The sequence below is a fragment of the Lepidochelys olivacea genome (genome assembly GCF_965140295.1).
Source record: "Lepidochelys olivacea isolate rLepOli2 genome assembly, chromosome: 12".
Classification (NCBI taxonomy): Eukaryota; Metazoa; Chordata; order Testudines; family Cheloniidae; genus Lepidochelys; species Lepidochelys olivacea.
The window spans coordinates 28337626-28355954 of NC_140422.1; the positions used below are offsets into that span (position 1 = coordinate 28337626).

Genomic DNA, 18329 nt, shown 5'->3' on the forward strand with positions numbered 1-18329 from the left:
GCAGACAATGCGTTAAAACATATATAATTTCATGTTAAAGCATTCTGTACATATTACAGTGTACTTCAGGGAATTTCAATAGCTATGCATGTTACTGAAGAAAAGAGAGAGAAAGTATAGAATTGATAACTGTTGCTGGACCAATATGCTAATAGCAATTGTTACCCATTGCTATCTTAAATTGATTCTGTGAAATGATCAGTTTGGGTTCCAAATCTTGGGCCAGGTGGTGCAAACAGGCATAGCTCCATTGACTTCAATTTAAACTAATGTTGATTTACACCAATGGGAGATTTATCTTAATATTCTTTGTTGCAGTCAATAAAGTATCCCAATATCAATGGGGATGCAGAAGGCTTATTAACATACAAATATTCCCAGTTGCATTTAAAGCAATGAAGAGAGCCTCTTTTTGTAGAGTACGTAAAATGACAAGATGATCTTGAATCAAGGCAGTCACTCCTTAGTTAATCCTTTCATTGCAGGGTTATCAGAAAAGTTTGTGATCTTATGTACCATATGTGCAGCAATACCCAAGCACAAGGAAAACTACCCAGAAGGAGTGAGAGAGGACACTGTATCTCAGTTTTGTGGGAATTTATTTTTCAGTGTAAATCATAACCTTAACTTTGCTGTAATGCTCAGTAGTTTTTAGATTTAATTTCCTGTATTATTTTAAATTCATTAATGAAGAGAAAAGAAGGGGGTACGGGACCTCAGGCAAAACTAATAAAGACATCATACCCATTGTCTGCTAGGACTTTGAATCATACTTATTATTACAAAGCCATGATATCCCATTTGCTGGGACTGCTGCATAATTAGTTTACAGCATGATAGAGATGGAAGAGAGTGAAAAGTGAAACATTCTAAAGGCCAGAAATTTTGGGCTTATTTCTGAATTTAAACTTAATATTTTCTAGTAACTCTTGTCTGTGTCTATTGCTATCTCCATAAAATCACCTTTACTTCTGCTTTCTGAAGGCCTGACCCTGAGATTTGTGAGCCCCCAATAAGTTCCATTGTAGTCAATGGGAATTGCGGGTGCTCAACCCTTTTCAAAGTCAGGTTCTAACTCTCTTCCCAACTTTAAAATTGCAGCTGCTTTTTTTAAGGCCTCCAGAAAATGGGGGTATGACATAGCTGTTCTCTGGCACCCTCCTTGGTTTAACTACCTATTCCAGATTCCAATTTAAAATCATCCTCTTGGTCTTTCAGTGCATTCATTTTCCCTGTTATACCAGTATTCTGCAAGTCCCTTTCCTGCTTATTCTATTCCTCCAGTCTTTCGCCTAACCATGATTCTGCACAGTTGGAGGTTGCTCCTTCACTTCTGTTGCTTCCTCTGTCAAGAACATTTTTAGCTTATGATTGACCTTAAAGCTTTCTGAATGCTTTGTATGAAAGGCACTCTATAAAGTACACTTTGTGAGTTATTGTAGAGTGTCTCAGGATAAGAAAGTAAGAAAATAAAACACTGACATGCTGTTACATTTGTTTCACTTGCACATGTGTGTTCTACTGCGTGCATAGCCAATGCTTTTTACATGTTGCATTTGCTACATATTACGAATACTGTTTATATTCACAATACACCTGTACTTCTACAGAATGCTCTGAACATACACGATGCTGTCACAAGACTGAAAGTGCAGTGAACCTAAGAGCCAAACTCCAAAAGTGACTCTAGTTAAACAAAGGCTAAATTTAATGTATAGCTATTTCTATTCCATTTATATCAGTTCTCATATGGCTCTCATCACCTTACTATCAGAGTGCTTGCACAGTTACAGTGGTAATATGTACCAAGGACCTGCCATGTGTGCAAATCAGGTCTTTAGGTCTTTGCTCTGATATGCAAATACAAACACAAGGGTTTGCATACTTAGATAATCACCCATGTACAAGAAAAAGTTGGCACACAATTTCTAAGGCCAATATAGGGCCCTTTGAGAACTCACCCCCTAAAGAATCAGAAATTCTCAAGATAATAGGTCATGCACCCCAGTGGGTGCTGAGACCACTGATTACCTTTCAGGAAGTGTTCAGCACCTCATGACATTGGCACTTAAGCCTGTGTATAAACAAAATGAAATAGAATACTGAAACTCTTTGGAAAAATACATACACGGGTTCAAATAACTTTTTCTAAAGTATAGTTCTAGCTGAGGTAAAAACACACATGCAGAGAGTATGAATTAGGAAACATAAATGTTAGATACCTTAAACCGGGCTTCTAAAATGCTGACAGAACTTTAACTGATGCAGTACAGCTTCACACTTATCTAGTACTATTGTGAATTATCCTTGGGGACTACAAGGTACATAAAGAATTGCACTCTTCATGTGGTCTCTCTTGGATATGACAATAATCTGAGGGTGAAATTAACTGGACAATTGAAAGCTTCTCCTGTCAAATGAAATAGACAGACAACAAGGTCGGTATGGTGGTTGAGTGAAATGAGTAAAGGACTAGGAAGGAGAAGTTCTTGGTTCTAACTTTGCCCTGACTCTGCTGAAGTCAGTGGGATGCTGAAGTCATTTGCCATTTATTTGCATATGAGCAAGATCATGCCATAAACCCCCCTGTGACCATTTCCCCATCTTTAAGATGAGGATATAAATATTGTGTCAGGGTTGTTGGGAGGATTAATTAGATAATGCCCATAAAATACTACACAAATTCTTATTATTTACCTATCAATATTTAGTTATTGTACTATTAACATAATAAGAAATGTCATTGTTCCAATACTGTACATATGCAATACAATTTTAAAAACCTATATGGACTCTAGTCATTCACTTTCAAGTTCACATAAGCTCTGTACTAAATGGAGCTACGCTCCTCCACAAGTATAAATATGTTGTTTAAACCAGTACAGAAACATTACACTTACAAATAATCTTCTTTCAGTCTTTTTTATTTCCGACGATCTGTTCCTTTTTATTCACACATATGTCGACCTGCAATAGGGTAAGTCTAGCTTACCTTCCAAATGTACTACTTTCAGCTTTGGAGGACCTGCATACTGTGTATTTCAGACAGCAGCAGTCAGCTTTCCAGCGATTGACAATCTCATTCAACTGTGGAGTGATATGCCTGATGACACTGCATGCTGCCCCTGAATATTTGATTAGTTAGCTAGAACTTTTACTTGATATATACTGCTGTATGTTCTTAGCCTCTTCTGCATGCATTTACAACTCCATGGCAGATGTACCACAAACTCTGTGGTGTATCAGATGTCACTGTTCTTTCATTGGAGACAACAGCAGAATTCACAATGAAGTAGACAATAACATTAGGAAATATTAGGCAACTGCACAATGTAATAAAATACTGTAGGACATGTTATCACAGCTCCCATTTACCAGTCTTATGGAGCCCAAGATAAATATATAGTACTTGCAATTTGTGATGTGTTAAATGGCGTACAGCCCAGTGTAGTAGACAGACATTTTCAGGGAAAACCTAGGTTGTCTAGTTTATGCATTACACTTATGATTTATGGGTACAGTGCAGGAGACATAAAACAGTAGACGTACATAGAAGGGATGTGAAAATGACAGAAGCCTTTTATTTTTTGTTTCTGGAGTCAATATTGAATAATTCAATAATAAACCCCAGACTCAAAGGAGCTGTACTGACAAACAATCAGACTGACGCTCTTTCAATAGACTGCTCCTCCTGTCCCCATAGACCCTCCCAATTCTTCTCAGGATCTCAGTTTGATTTTTTTCTACCTCCAAAGCCATGTGTTGCAATTGCCTTTTCTGTGTATGTTTGTATGTATCTTTCTATGGGCATGATCCAAAGCTCAATGAAGTAAATAAGAGTCTTTCCACTGATTTCAATGCGTTTTGGATAAGGCTTTTACAGGTGTGAGAACCTGTCAATACGTTCCTATGAGCCTCTCAGAGGTGAAGAGTACAGAGGGACATGATGTGTTTCCAGGTTGGGTCTCGGGCTGGTGTCCTGAAAACACAATGTATTGAGTCTTAAAATGGAAATAGCATCATGAATGGAAGAGGATAGAGTGAGCTATGGGTTCTGCATTGCGCATGTTCATGTGATCAGTGCATCATACGAAGTATTTGCATGTACAATTTATTTTATTTATTTTTATGTCCTTTTTATTTATTTAATTAGTTAGTTAGTTCCATTATTTTTTGTGGCTGCCTGTTAATGCTGTTCTCATTAATGTTGCAAAAGGGATCTGTATCTAAGAAGGGCTCAACTACAGGCTTCTTGCCTGAATGGGGGAAATCAATATTAAGCAGTGGAAGTTTGCAGTTCGTGGGTGTATCCTTTTCAGGGGATGATGTGGTCCTGTGTTAATGCAACATTAAAGTTTTTACAACTATAACCAGAGAAAGGGCCAGTCATGTTACATATATGTAGTATTTCTAATCCTGTTTTCTGCTTCTCTTTGTATTTTATTATTTATGACCTAAAATATGCATCATGAAACATTCAGGATTTGAAATGCTGCCACTGTTGTTGGAGTTTTAGCTTTTTCATTTCTTGTGCAACCTTAATAGTGTATTAATGTAGGACTTTTTTCCTAGTTATTTGTTAATAAACACTCAGAAGTAAACACAATACAATTAATTTTCTTGCCTATTTTTATGCAGCATCCCTCATCTTTTCCTGCTTATTTCTAATGGATGACAATGGCCTTAAAGGACTATTCTGCCAGCTGGGTACCTCCTGAGTGCAGAAGAACTCTGCCATGCCCACCCTGACTCCTTCCCCCCATGAGATCAATTCTACTTTATGCTGCTAGAGTGGCAGAAAGCAAGGCAAAATGATGGGTCTGGGATGTGGCCCACTTTTGTTTAGCACCTATTTGCGTGTAAGGCACTTTGCAGAATACACATGAAGGGCTCAGTCCTGCAATGTGCTGAACACCCTCTGAGACATGCTGTGTGCCCGTTAATGAAATTAAGGGTGAGGAGCACTTCTCTGATGTTCTTGGCACCTTCCTGGATTGGGCCCTAACTTTTAGACTTGACAGACTAGGGTGTATATAATAACACACAAGGAAGGAGAGGCGTGAGGAAGGACATGCATATTGTGGGTATGATTACACAGTGACTCGGTCTAGGAATTCAGGTATTTTGGTGCCCTATTAATATTATTATTACTTAGCATTTGTTCCTTGACATATTTTGCTGACGGCTCACGGATGATGGTTTTTTCAGAAGATTGGTAGATCCAACTGAGCTTAATTCCCTATGTGGGGAAATTAGGTGCTTATTCTAATCAATACACTGAACCAAACTTTTTATTTTTCTTTTAATGAATTTTAACGGTTTTCAAACGTCCATGTAAAGTGCTAGAGTGACACTATGAAAAACTGAGTGGAGTCCTCTGTGACCACGTAACAGATATGACATAATGGTGTAAACTTCCCCACACTGCTCTTCAAATGGATTTCAGTTTCTACCCGGAGGGACCACCTCTAGTGCTGTCAGGACGACTTAGTTCCTCTTGTCAACATAGGTACCAATTAGTGCCAATTGTTCAGGCAGTTTTTTTGAAACAGACACCTGTCCACTATGAACTGGTTTGGCAAGTAGCTTATTCCCATAAGCCACTGAAGAACCATCAGTTGGTAGTGACTTACCATAGCTGACAACACAGGTCGGAGTCAAACCATTAAGGTGAAGGACTGAATAGATCATTATCAAGCCCTGAGAAATATCTCTCTCTCAATCTGCCAAGGCTCAAATGTGGGCTGCAATGTGTGACACAGACACAAAAATTATTCATGCAGGAAACATGAAATACAACAGGATTCAGTTCAGGATTCAGGATCAAGCTGGACTGTGTGTCACCACAGTTTCATGTTTCCTTGTTTCTGAGGTAAATAACTTTTGACAGCAAAACAGAGGGAACATCAGAATGGTGGGGCACAAAGGAAACTTTGGAACTAAAATGAGTGACACTTGGAATGAAGGACATTTGAGAGGTATGCTTAAGACACCCAGTTTTCAATTTTTAGACTAGAATACCTACATATATGACAACTGTCATGAAGAAAATCAGCCTCTGTGTGAAAATAACAAGAAAGGGTTTGCACAATCTTTTTTTCTGCACGGGAAACTCTTATTTAAAATATCTTGGTTCTATCCAGCTGGTTGGTACCTCATGTGCTGCATAGCATTGTGTGACAGTCCCAAAGACTACAAATCTGAGACTGCTGATGTTCTCTCTCCAGTTAATGGGCCGTAAGAGACTTCACAGTTTAATCTTTGGATGTGAAGCAGTCACTCAGCTTAGCTGCAAAAATAAAGCCATGGACCATACAGCACTGCAGTAAATATTTTAGGCATTGTTTAAAGGCTCTAATCTGGTGGAAGTTGAAGTATGTTTTCAGGGGAAATTATGTATGAAAATCATACATGTAGGCCCTGTTTCATCAAATTATTTAATCATGTGCCTAACTTTAAGCATATCAGCTCCCGTGAAGTACCTAGTTGAGTTGGGGCCATTAATAGCAAATGTATAGCTATACCTTTCCTCTCTCCCGGGGGAACAGCTGAGCATCTCTCATGTCTGAAAAGATTCTCATTCCACTATTTCCTTCAAGGCCCATATTTCATAGCCACTACATCAGCTGCTAAGAAGAGATTTCTGTGGCTTCCCCCTGGAGAGTATCCACGTCATTCCTGAATTAACCAGAGGAATTATTAGGAGCAACATAAGAAATCCTTTTCCTCATTCTGGTGCTGGTGCTTGCTACCTTTGTAGCATCCAGCCCCTTGTGAAAAGAGAGTGAAGCCCTGAGCTAGTATTTCAAACTTGGTGTGCTCTGCATTTCTGCTAGATTGCCTCCAGCAATCCTTTCTGAGACAGTCTTTTATTTCATCATATTCCACCTAATTGAGACAAAGAGCCCAGTTGTAGGTAAAACCAACAAAAGGTAGTTTATTTAAACAGACATTTCTTAGCAGGAGAGAGTACCACAATCATCTTCTCTATTCAATCCAGCAACTGTCTTGTCTAATTTATTTTCCCCTGCTGGAGAGTAGCATACATAGAATACCATGTGTTCTTATTCTGAGAATCCCACCAAGTACGTGGCACTGAACATCTAGGGTATGAGCACTGGGCATTGGAGAAAAAGGAGACAGTCCCAACCTTCAACTCTTTCATCAGAATGGATATCACTGTCTTTCTAAGGTCATCATGCCACAAGCTTAATAAAAAAAAATGCTAACCTACTGTAATGACTCAACATGAGAAATCAGGATAGTAAATGCCATGAAAGAAAAACACAATTTTAGATTAATTGTGGAAAATATGAAATATAGACACTACAAATAATATGGATTAATAGAATTACATTTTGAGTTGGGTTCCTACATCAGACACCTGCTATATGGCCCTGATCCAAAAACCATCTATCTAACTGTTAGGAATTCTTCCCTTGATTTCCATGGGCTTTTGATCAGGCTTTGTATTATTATATGAGGGAGCTGGCAGTGATTCCTATATTTAGGTTGCCTAATACTTTCCATTCTAAAATATTTTCTCAAGCTTTTCTTCAAGAAGCTCTCACATTTCCATTGTTTGCAGCAAACATTTGACAGTCAGCAGGGAATAGCCTCCACGACAGAGAGGTATCTTGTCTGTGTCCTATGAAATTCCATTGATCTTTACTGAGATATAAAGTGTTAAAAATTGCCATTTCCCCTCTCTTACTTTTGTTCCTCAGGAATATTATTGCAGCTTGCCAAAATAATAACTAAACACAAACATTCTACAGCCAGGCTCCCAATGCTGCCAAAGCAGCAGCAGCATGCTCTGCAGTGGAAACATGTGGGAACTGCTGGTGCAGATGCATCAGAAGATGGGGGGGATGAAGGCAAGTTGCTCTCACTTCCAGACTAGGTTCATGGTCCCAGTGCCCAAATACCCCTCTGGACGCACAACATGTGTCATGAACCTCCCCACACCTCCTGGCTGGTGGGGGGAGAGAGCCAGGCTGGACTCCTCCCTCCCCCTCACCCCGAGCACTGCCTATAAATCCTTCCAAATTCAGAACGTGGTTTCATTGGCCTATCCTCCTGTCCTGAAGAGCCCATATAGAGGATGATGTTCCCCCAGTTCTGAGGAGAGGGGAGAGAAACAGGCCAGATTCCCCCAAACTACTCTCTGGAATCAGTACACAGACCCAGTCTTTGCTGCAGTGTTGAAGTTCAAGGTTCAAACCCTGATGAGGATGCAAAATGTGGGTGCTGTTACTGTTGTGAATAATATAATTGGATCTACCTTTTCCCTTTAACAAAAATCTAGGAAATTACATAAAATATATTACATTCAAAGAGTGTTATTTAGGTCGTATAGTTGAGTACTCAAGAGCTAGGAAACATCAGATCTGCAGTTGCCGGAGCAACGTTAATTTGGCCCCCTTGTGTGCATGCATTCGGACAGATTTTAATTACATGACCACATACCATTTTTCCCCCACAAGACCCTGCCTCCTTCAGTGCACAGGGTGAACTCATAAGGGGGCTGACTTGAAGCTGAACAGACAATCCTAAATCTGGTATTTTCTGACTTTTGAGAGCTTTACTTTGCAACCAAACAAGCATTATTTTAACATAGTGTTTTAATATAATTATTAGTACATTTGTTATATGCATTCCATGCTGTCTTTTTTTAAAAGCATCTGTCTATTAGGCAAATGTGCTTTCTCATTACTATGCAGTATAAGACATTGAATGTAGATCATTGGCATGTGTGGCAATTCCCATTGTTGCTGTATCATACAGACACCAAAAAAAAAAAAAAAAGCCAGAGGCAAAGTGTTTGTGTTTCTTCCTTCATCCAAAATCATCTGAAGCAAGACTTAACAAATGCGGACTCTTGTATTGGCTTTAACTTATTTTTGTTATTAATGGATCTTGATGATTTTATTGCAGGTGCTACATAACTGCTAGAATATTAGATGAACTGAAAGCTGGTGCTGATCTAAACAAACATGTATACATGGAATTAAACTTACATTTTACTGAGTTTTCATATGAGTAAACAGATACTATATAAATGATTTAACGTGTATAGGAAGATTTCACTTGGCAGGAGGGGATGCATATATAGGTGGGGGGTGAGTTTTAACCTATGGTGAATTTTGGTTGGGCTTTCCCTTTAGACATTGCTGCTGCAGTGTGTAGTTTTTATAAACATTGTATGTACTCCCAGAACACTGGGGTGGTGAAATAACATAAATCATAAATCTTCTTAAATAAGAAACATCCATACATGTTAATGTTATTAATATTATTATTTGTAGTGTCCAAGAGTCAACCAAGATTAGTGCCCCATTTTGCTTCCACTGTTCAAACACATAATAAGAGATCATCCCTGCCACCAAGAGCTTATAATCAAAATGGACCAAACAGTTGGGAGGGGAAATGGAGGCAGAGAGAAGTGAAGTGACCTGCCCCATGTCACACAGCAAATCTACCTGAGAACTGAACCCCGGCTCCTGACTCTTCAATCCTGATTCTCCATCCAGGAGATCATGCTGCCTACCATTGTATCACTAATGGGAACAATGATTTCTCAATATGTCTGGACATAATACTATATGGAACTCTGATAGGAATCAGTCTGATAGATTTTTTTCTGGTGTGAGACAGAAATAAGATAAGATAGGGTAATAATGAGCGTGCAACGGCACATATTAACAATTTAAAAGCTCCTATAATAAAACAAATGAATGTTTTTAAACTGATTGTACCTAAGGCTCATTGTATCTGTGGTGTTATCACATCTTGAAAATGATGAGAGGGAAATGGTTCATGTTTTGCTGAGATGGATTTCTAGCATCCTTCTCAGGTGCAGCAGTATTGGTGTCTCTTTGATCAATCAGCCTGCCAAACGCCTAAATCTCCACCACACGGACGCCCACAAGTTACATCTGGGTGGGAAATAATTTTCCCATCCCATGAGAATTTTTGAAATTTTGAAACTTTGTGTATCCCAAATTGGGAGGAATAGTCTAAATCTTGAAAATTTGCATGAATTGCCAAACCTTTTTTCTTTCTTTTTCTTTTTTAGGTTCAGGTCAATTGAAATGTTGTTTGGATAATTTCCCTCCCCCTCCCCTTTGACCTTTTTTTTATTTTTAAACCTTTTTTTAGTTTAAATTTACTAACATGTTGACATGAAAAGTCACTTTGACTAAAAAATGTCCCCAAGCCTTTTTGTTCTGAAAATATCAAAATCGGACAAATTCAAAACTTATTCCCTAAAATTTTGTGAGGCTAGGAGATTTGTCAAAACTAAAACTGTTCAGGAAAAAGAAAGTGTTTAAAAAGTCTTAACCACCTCTACTACTCTTGGCTGAACGAGAGTCAAAGAGAGGGATGCTGCCAGAATTCTACTGAAAATAAGAGAAGTAGAATATGTATTAACAAATGCTTTGAGTTTTAAAGGAATTTTTAAAATTAGCAAATTGTGAAGAGCCAGATTTTCACCCCTGTGAGGACACCCATCTGAAATAAATACATCACATACTAAAGGTACATCTCATGCACCATGTAAACGTTACAAAAGTGGCCACAAGATGCTGTAGCCAATCTCTCTGCAGCACGTTGTCGTGCTTCACCAGTCCCCTAAAAGTCTGGTAGCATATTGTGTCTCCATGAGTTCAGAGGTGAGCACTGAAACCTCTCCAAACACTAGGCCTTCCAGTTTCTAGCCCTCACTGGGTTCACATAAACGCTCGCACACTTTGAATAACATAGAGGATTCCTTTACTAGGGCTGCCAGCAATCGAAGATGAAAATATTCTAGGCATACTTGCTTTTATAGTATCATCAAAACAAAACAAGCCTACACAATTCCCAATGCCTATGCTGAGGGGCAGTGCAGTACAGTTCAGGGATATGAAAGGAGCAAGTTCAGAGTACAGCCCCCCTGCACCATTCTCCTGACTGTAGCCCTATGTTATCCTGCCTTCCACAGATTCCCTGCTAATAATAGGCTGTGTCTCTTTCCAACTCTGCGGCCCTGCCTTCCAGGCTGTCTGCTATCCAGCCTTTCCTCTGCAGAAAGCTACCAGACTGCTTCCTCCAGCCTGCTGCTTCTTTCCAGGTGTCTGGTTTTCAGCTGGAACACCCGGTCAAAAAGAGACCCTCCCCAGCCCAGTGAAAATGACCAAGTGAGTGAGGGTGGGGGAGAGTGAGTGATGGAGGGATGGGAGATGTATTGAGCGGGGCAGGACCTCAGAGAAGGGGAGGGGCAAAGGTGTTCGGTTTGGTTTGGTTAGAAAGTTGGCAACCTGCCTCATGCATGGCCATGGACTCCTTCCCATTGACCTCTGATTTGTCTTTCTTTTTTTGCTTCACCCTACAGTAGAGTTGAGCAAGAATTATTCATCAAAATAATTTTTGATGGAAAACATGGGTGTGGGGGGGAAACGATTTTCCCATTGGGGAAAATCAAGCCAAAATATATTGATTTGGTTGGACTTGATTTGAATTGGAATATTTCATTTTGTTAAATGACCCAAAACATTTAGTTCTGAGTCAGTTCAACATTAAACGGCAATCTATTGTGGCAGATGGCACAATGGGAGTTGTAGTTCAGGACCCCATTCTCTCCTGTGTCCTGGGCTCCATGGAGAACTACATGTCCTAGGATGCAATGTGGCCTCCCTCTGACCAAGCAGCCAGGTGGGTGTGCAATGGGAGATGTAGTCTAGTTAGAGAGCCCGGCCCCTTGCTCCCAACTACAGCTCCCATCATATACTAAATACAATAGGGAAATGCAGTTGAGTTTACCCCAAATGAAGAGTTTCATTTCAGTTCAATAAACTGAAATAAAATGTTTCAATTTTGGGAATGCCAAAATGTTTTTTTTGTTTGTTTGTTTTGGGGTTGTTTTTTTACAATAAAAGCAAAAATGTTTTAACATTTCTGGATTGAATTTTTTTCAGACTATTTCATTCTGTCAAACCTTTCAATATTTCAACTTTTTGGCCTATTTTGGGATGAAAATAAATGTTGAAATACTGGAATTTCTGGTGGGACTGAAATTCTTTATTTTGCTCAGCTATCCACTGGAAATTATGGAGTCCTTTTCTAGCTATATGTTGAATTGCAGATTACAACCATATCTAGTGATGAACCTGTAGGTTCATTACAATCATTTTCAGAAGTGTTGCTGAAATGTTTATATTCAATATTTGAAAAGAGAAGAATATTAATAAAGTTAAGTCCATGTTCATGCCAACTGATGTCTCCAGTGCAGATGTCTTTCTTAGTTACTGCAAATTTCATGGATTCCTCCAAAGATCAGAAAATATAAGAATTACTCTCACCATTTTAAGAAGAGCAACCTAGAGATGCATCACTTGAGCTGGAAGGCTTATTTTCTAAAATACTTTCTTTGTCTGAGCAAAGCTCTCATATTTCAACAGGGTAGGCTTGTACACTAGAAGAATATAAATGTTGATTTCCTTGAAATTCCATTTCACTTCTAGAGGCTTTCAAAACTTCAATAATCCACTAGAATCTAGACTGGTACATGCCAAAATAAATGTAAAAGAATTCTGTCCTCTTGGTAATTTTCTCACAGTAAAAACCAGGACATAATATTCTGGAAATTCATTTGACCTGATGTCCCCATTAGCCATAAGGGACATTTGTTTCAGAATTCTTAGGAACACCAGTAATCCTACAGTATTCAATCCTTGATTTATTCTTTCCGCAGCAAGTCCAGTAGTAAACCTCTTGTCCTTATTAAGCCCTTCTAATATGTTATATTTTAGAGCAGTGTTTCCTAAACTTGTTCCGCCGCTTGTGCAGGGAAAGCCCCTGATAGGCCGGGCCAGTTTGTTTACCTGCCGCGTCCGCAGGTTCGGCCAATCGCGGCTCTCAGTGGCCATGGTTCGCTGCTCCAGGCCAATGGGAACTGCTAGAAGTGGCACAGACCAAGGGACGTACCGGCCGCCGCTTCCTGCAGCTCCCGTTGTCCGGGCACAGTGAACCGCGGCCACTGGGAGCCCCGATCGGCCAAACCTGCGGACACGGCAGGTAAACAAACCGGCCCGGCCCACGAGGGGCTTTCCCTGAACAAGCGGCGTCCCAAGTTTGGGAAACACTGACTTAGACCCTTAATTTCTATTTAGGGAAACTTTCTGTTCTCCCCTCCAAAAAATCCTTGGAATGTGTTTTCAATCACAGTTTGTAGCTCATCAAATTGTCTGGGCCTGGCAGTTCCAAGCATTTTAAAATATCCTTCTTTAAATCCAGCAGTTTGAACTCAATCCAAGATCTGTTCAGCAAATCTGAGCACTGCTGCAGAGCCAGTTTGACTGACCCTTCCTAATCCCTGCCACTACAAGCTCCAAGATATAATGTGTGACCTTCTTCAGCTCTTCCATGCTAGTTGGTATTGGGAATAGTGTGGAGATGTGAAAGAGACATGAAAATAATAGGGAATGTGATGATGACTGGTGTGTGTATTTTTGGAAGGATTTAGTGGAAGGCTTCTTGTTAATCAGGAGGGGCCACAGTAATTGGGAGGACATCTTGTTTTATAAGTGGGATGGAGTAACTACCAAAGAGAATTAAGTAAAGGAGTATAAGAATCCAATATCACTCTCATTAGCAGTGCAACTTGTCCATGGTGGATTGGGACCTCATGACTGTTGTAACCTATGTCATACATTTAAAAATATTAATGATTTTTGTGAGGATTGCTGCTTAAAACCCTGCGTGGCAATGATGTGTTCTGGCATCTCAAAAGGAATGTACTGTTTATGAGACCATTTTTCATCACAGCCAAAATCTATTATGTAGCAGGAAAGTCACTAAATTGCCAAAGTCAGCATTTTACATCCTTCCTGTTGCTCTCTCACACACATTCAAAATCCCACATTCAGTACATAAAAATTATTTCCACTTTTTAACACTTTCCATCTGAGGCTCTCAAAGCACTTTACAAATGTCACTGCTTGTTTACACTTGCAAGTTAATTTCATATTAAGATAGGGTGTGAATTTAAAGTGCAATAACTGTTCCTGAATAACTCAATGGGTAGAATAAAAGACCTGAAAGAAGACCGCACCTCACAATATTGTAGATGGAAAAATGGAGGCATGGAGAGGTTCCGTGGATTGTCCAAGGTTACATATTAAATCCCCAGTCCCAAAATTGGACCCATGGCCACCTACAGCCCCAGTGACTGCTGTGAGACTTTAGGTAGTTGGACTATGAGCACAGATCATTGCATCATCATATATCTAGGCCCATAGAACCCAAATCTCCTAGTCCTAGTCAGTCCCATGCTATAACCACAAGACCATTCTTCCTCCCACACAGAGTAAATTATGGATTAATGTTAAGGTAATGATCACCCTAACTTCACAATAACTTTTTGAAGTTGAGTTTGAAGTAGAGTTGTAGCCATGTTGGTCACAGGGTATCAGAGAGACAAGGAGGGTGAGGTAATATCTTTTAACAGACCAACATCTGTTGATGAGAGAGACAAGCTTTTGAGCTGAAAGTGCTCTGTGTACCATACCTACCTTGTTTGAAGTAGAGACATTTTGGCTTTTCAGTAATACACAATGCAATTTATGCCATAACCTTTTTTGGATCAAAATACTTTAAAAATAACTGAATTTAATATTGTTTTCTTATGTCTTCAAGCTTGTGATTTAATTGTTGAGGACAATAACAATCTTGACATTTGCATAATTGGAATATCTTTTCATTGACTGAATTATCAAAAGTGGAGTAAAAAGAGAGAGTTTAATTTCCAGAAATCAAATTCCACCATGTTTCAGTGCTTTGCAAATCTTAGTTTATCCTGGATTCCTTCAGAAATGTAGCTTTGCTCACTGGGAATGCATTACCCTTGCCCTGGTTATGTAAGAAGAGAAATGAAAGAATTTTTACTGGGGAACATTTATCATATATATTTCTAAATTTCTCTTCTTTTCACCTGACTTTTAATAGAAAAAAAATCCTATTAAGCTTGTTTGTGGTGATATAAATCATTCAGGCTGTCAAATAAAAGCTGATAAATTTTCATTTATCTGAATTAATGATGGGCAATGTATGTGGTAAAGTGGTATCCTTGTATATAATGCATTACACCTAAACTATGCACAGCTTTGTCCTTGCTACTGTGTTGGCCTTTTGTTACAAAGAGCAGTAGCAACAGCCAATAACCACTTAATAATGTTTTTTTTCTCTCTCTCCTTTATTATAGCTTTAGGTACATTCGGCTCTCAGTAATTATCTTATTCATAATCCTCTGTCACAAGTAATATTTTCAGCATCTTGTGAAGCATAATTGGAAAATATTTTCTTTTTATGCACACTATTCCTATTCCCCTTTTAATATACCTTTACCCAGGAGTGCCTTCCTTAGGAACAACCAAGTGAGCATAATTTCATACAGGTAATCAAATCTCTCAAACACTGGCATATTTTCCTTCATTTCAGTGGGACAAAACGTTAACCTTCAGACAGACCTAGTCATTAAAAGAAAGAATTTCAGTTTACCATTAGGACTCCTTGTAAGCCTGTAGAAGGAAACGTGAACAGAAGTTGTTGTTTGAGTTACCAGTACTTTATTTCCCCTGTAGGCCACCTTATTTGATTATTGGAGAACTGCAGTGGAATGAATATAGTTTGTCTAAAGTATGTATTATTTAAACTTTGGCTTGAAGCACTGGCTTATGGACTGTTTTGTAATTTGTTACTTTGTATTTTTTGTCAGCTTGACACTTGCAGACTCCAAAACATATATGAAGTTTTAGTTTAACTTATAAGGTTGAACAAGAGGAATATAAAGGGCAGGGAAGAAATAGGCAAGTATTTAGCATTTTCTGGGTTGCAACACAGTACAGAACAGTTAATTTATTTCACTCCTTCCCAAATAAATCATGTGCTGAAGTGAGGACGAAATCCTCAGCTAAATTGCAGATGCAAAGATAAAGGAATAGTTTTAGGCAAAACAGATCTGTTACAGCAACACTGTCAAGGCTAGCAAGGTAGGCCTAAAATGAAACCTCTGAGCTTTTGTTTGGTTTGTGGGCTTTAACACTCACATTTCCATATTCCACTGCTCTGCCTGCTTGATCTTAGAGAGCACAATTCTTGTAATTTTCAACATCATGCCTACATAAAATAATGGAGCAGAGAGTCAGAATAGATGAATGATTTGATCCTTCTGATCATAAACAGATCCAGCATCCCTCTGGGTTTCCTGATGGAGGGTCATCCAACAGAGTAGCTGTCATTTACCAATGCTGCATCCCTAGTTTTAAATAAATCACTAGATTTTTCAGAATGAGCAGGAATATTTTTTGTGGTAGGTGAAGTATGGTTGTTGTCTGTATTGTTTTCAACTATAAATCTTATACTCTAATATTATTGGACAGCAAGGAATGGGTAGTAATTGCCTAAGCCCTTTTTTTGTTTTTTTACTAACCTTAAGAAGATATTGGATCAGACAAAGGTCCATCTCGCCCTGTGTTCTGTCTTCTGATGCCAGTGCCAGGTACCCCTGAGGGAATGAACAGAACAGGGAATCCTCAAGTGATTCATCCCTTGTTGCCCATTCCCAACTTCTGGCAAACATCCATGACAATCCTGGCTAATAGCCATTGAAGGACCTATCCTCCATGAACTTATCTAGTCCTTTTTTGAACCCTGTTATAGTCTTGATGATTAATTTAAAAAAAAATCCTATTTTCAGTTGGGCCAAAATCTGCTCATAGATATATACATTCAACCCCAGGGATTTCACTGGTGTTTCATGGGATTAATTGAGCACAGATCTCATATTTGCTCAAATCTCATCTCAAGCTCTCCCTATTTTGCAAGACTTTGCAAATAATACATACTTTCAGTGTGTACGGGTTTGCCTAGTTATCTATCTATCCACCTGTTAGTTGAAACCTTCCCTTTGATTTGCTAAGAAAGCAGTGGGAAAACCTGGTCATTCAGCACAGTGCCTTTTCAAAGTCTCCAAACTTGTAGGCCTAACAAGAACTCAGCTAATATCTGTCTTGCTTTGTCTACTGTGGTATAGCTAAAGTTCAATTACTCATACCCCACATGAACCCCCACCCCTGAAAAAAGAAATATCAGACACTTACAAATTCTCTTGAGAAGGGTCCAAGCTGCAATTTTTGGATACTGAAATGAACTTTTAAAAATATTTGGAAGGGTTTTGCACTGTGATTTTGGTACAAGTCCATCTTTGCTTTCCAGGAGCTCAGTCAAGCCAGATAAATCTTTAATCCTCTCAATCATCTTGTTTCACACTGGTGCACCTAATGTCCATTCTGAATAAGATTTGCTAATTCAGTTATTTCATGGTGAATATTACACTTTACGTTTTCAGCAGATCCCTTTAGTCTTCCTCTTGGAGCAAGTGAAGAATTTCTGGCTAAAATTCACAAGTTTGAAAGAGTTTGATCACTGGAGTTCTGATGTCTACAAACAGCTGGCTGCAGCTCTAGTTTCTTTGTGCTATAGTTAACAGCCCATCTATATCACCTTTGAATAAAGCTTTCATCCACAGAAGATAGTTTGTCATCTAGGAAGTTGCTTTCTTTGATCACTTACTTATAGTTTATTAAGAGAGATCTAAGAAAGCCCTTGGCACCATGATTTACTGGTACAGGTAATCACAGTCACTGTGGTTTTAAACTAGTAATAGTTTATTTATGTTAAAATGCAAGGCTGCTTGGTTCAAAGAGCACCTGTTTAATCAAGGATTGCAAGTCATATTTTGTACATACCACTTGGTGCATAGCTGAATAGAATATCAAAATGTAGCTGAAAATTGTTCTATGCTTGGTGGAAATTTAATCTTTCATGGGAGAATTATGAGAAGATACAGTCGCTTCATACTCAGGACAAGATCAGAGGATATCATCATGCTGTAGAACATAGTGGTACATGTCTTCTCGCACACTCCTCTAACTTAACTAACTTACATCAGATCACTACTTATTTAAACCAGTGTAAGCAAGAGAATAAAGCTCACTGGCTTCAAGGTATCTGCATATTCACTTGTACAACTCCAGATTGAAGAATCTGGATCAGTATCTGTAGCATTGTCTGTCCATTTTTGAATTCTTGAAGTTTGTTTCCAATTTCCTAGCACTTCACAATGTAGTCTGGTCATAATTCTAGAAGAGGATACGGGGGATGACACAAGGTGGCTGGATTCTAAAAGGAAGATGGGTCTCAGCCATACCTGTGTTACAATAAGCTTGCCTCCCCAGTTGTGGAGAATAAAGGTCCTGTGATTCAATCAAGCCCTACCTTATTTAGCC

At 38.9% G+C, this 18329-nt stretch overlaps 1 protein-coding gene across 1 annotated transcript in view; it reads left to right on the plus strand.

Moving 5' to 3' along the window:
* CDH8 (cadherin 8) overlaps positions 1–18329 on the plus strand; it is a 190378-nt gene that overhangs the window by 1316 nt on the left and 170733 nt on the right. The window lies entirely within an intron of this gene.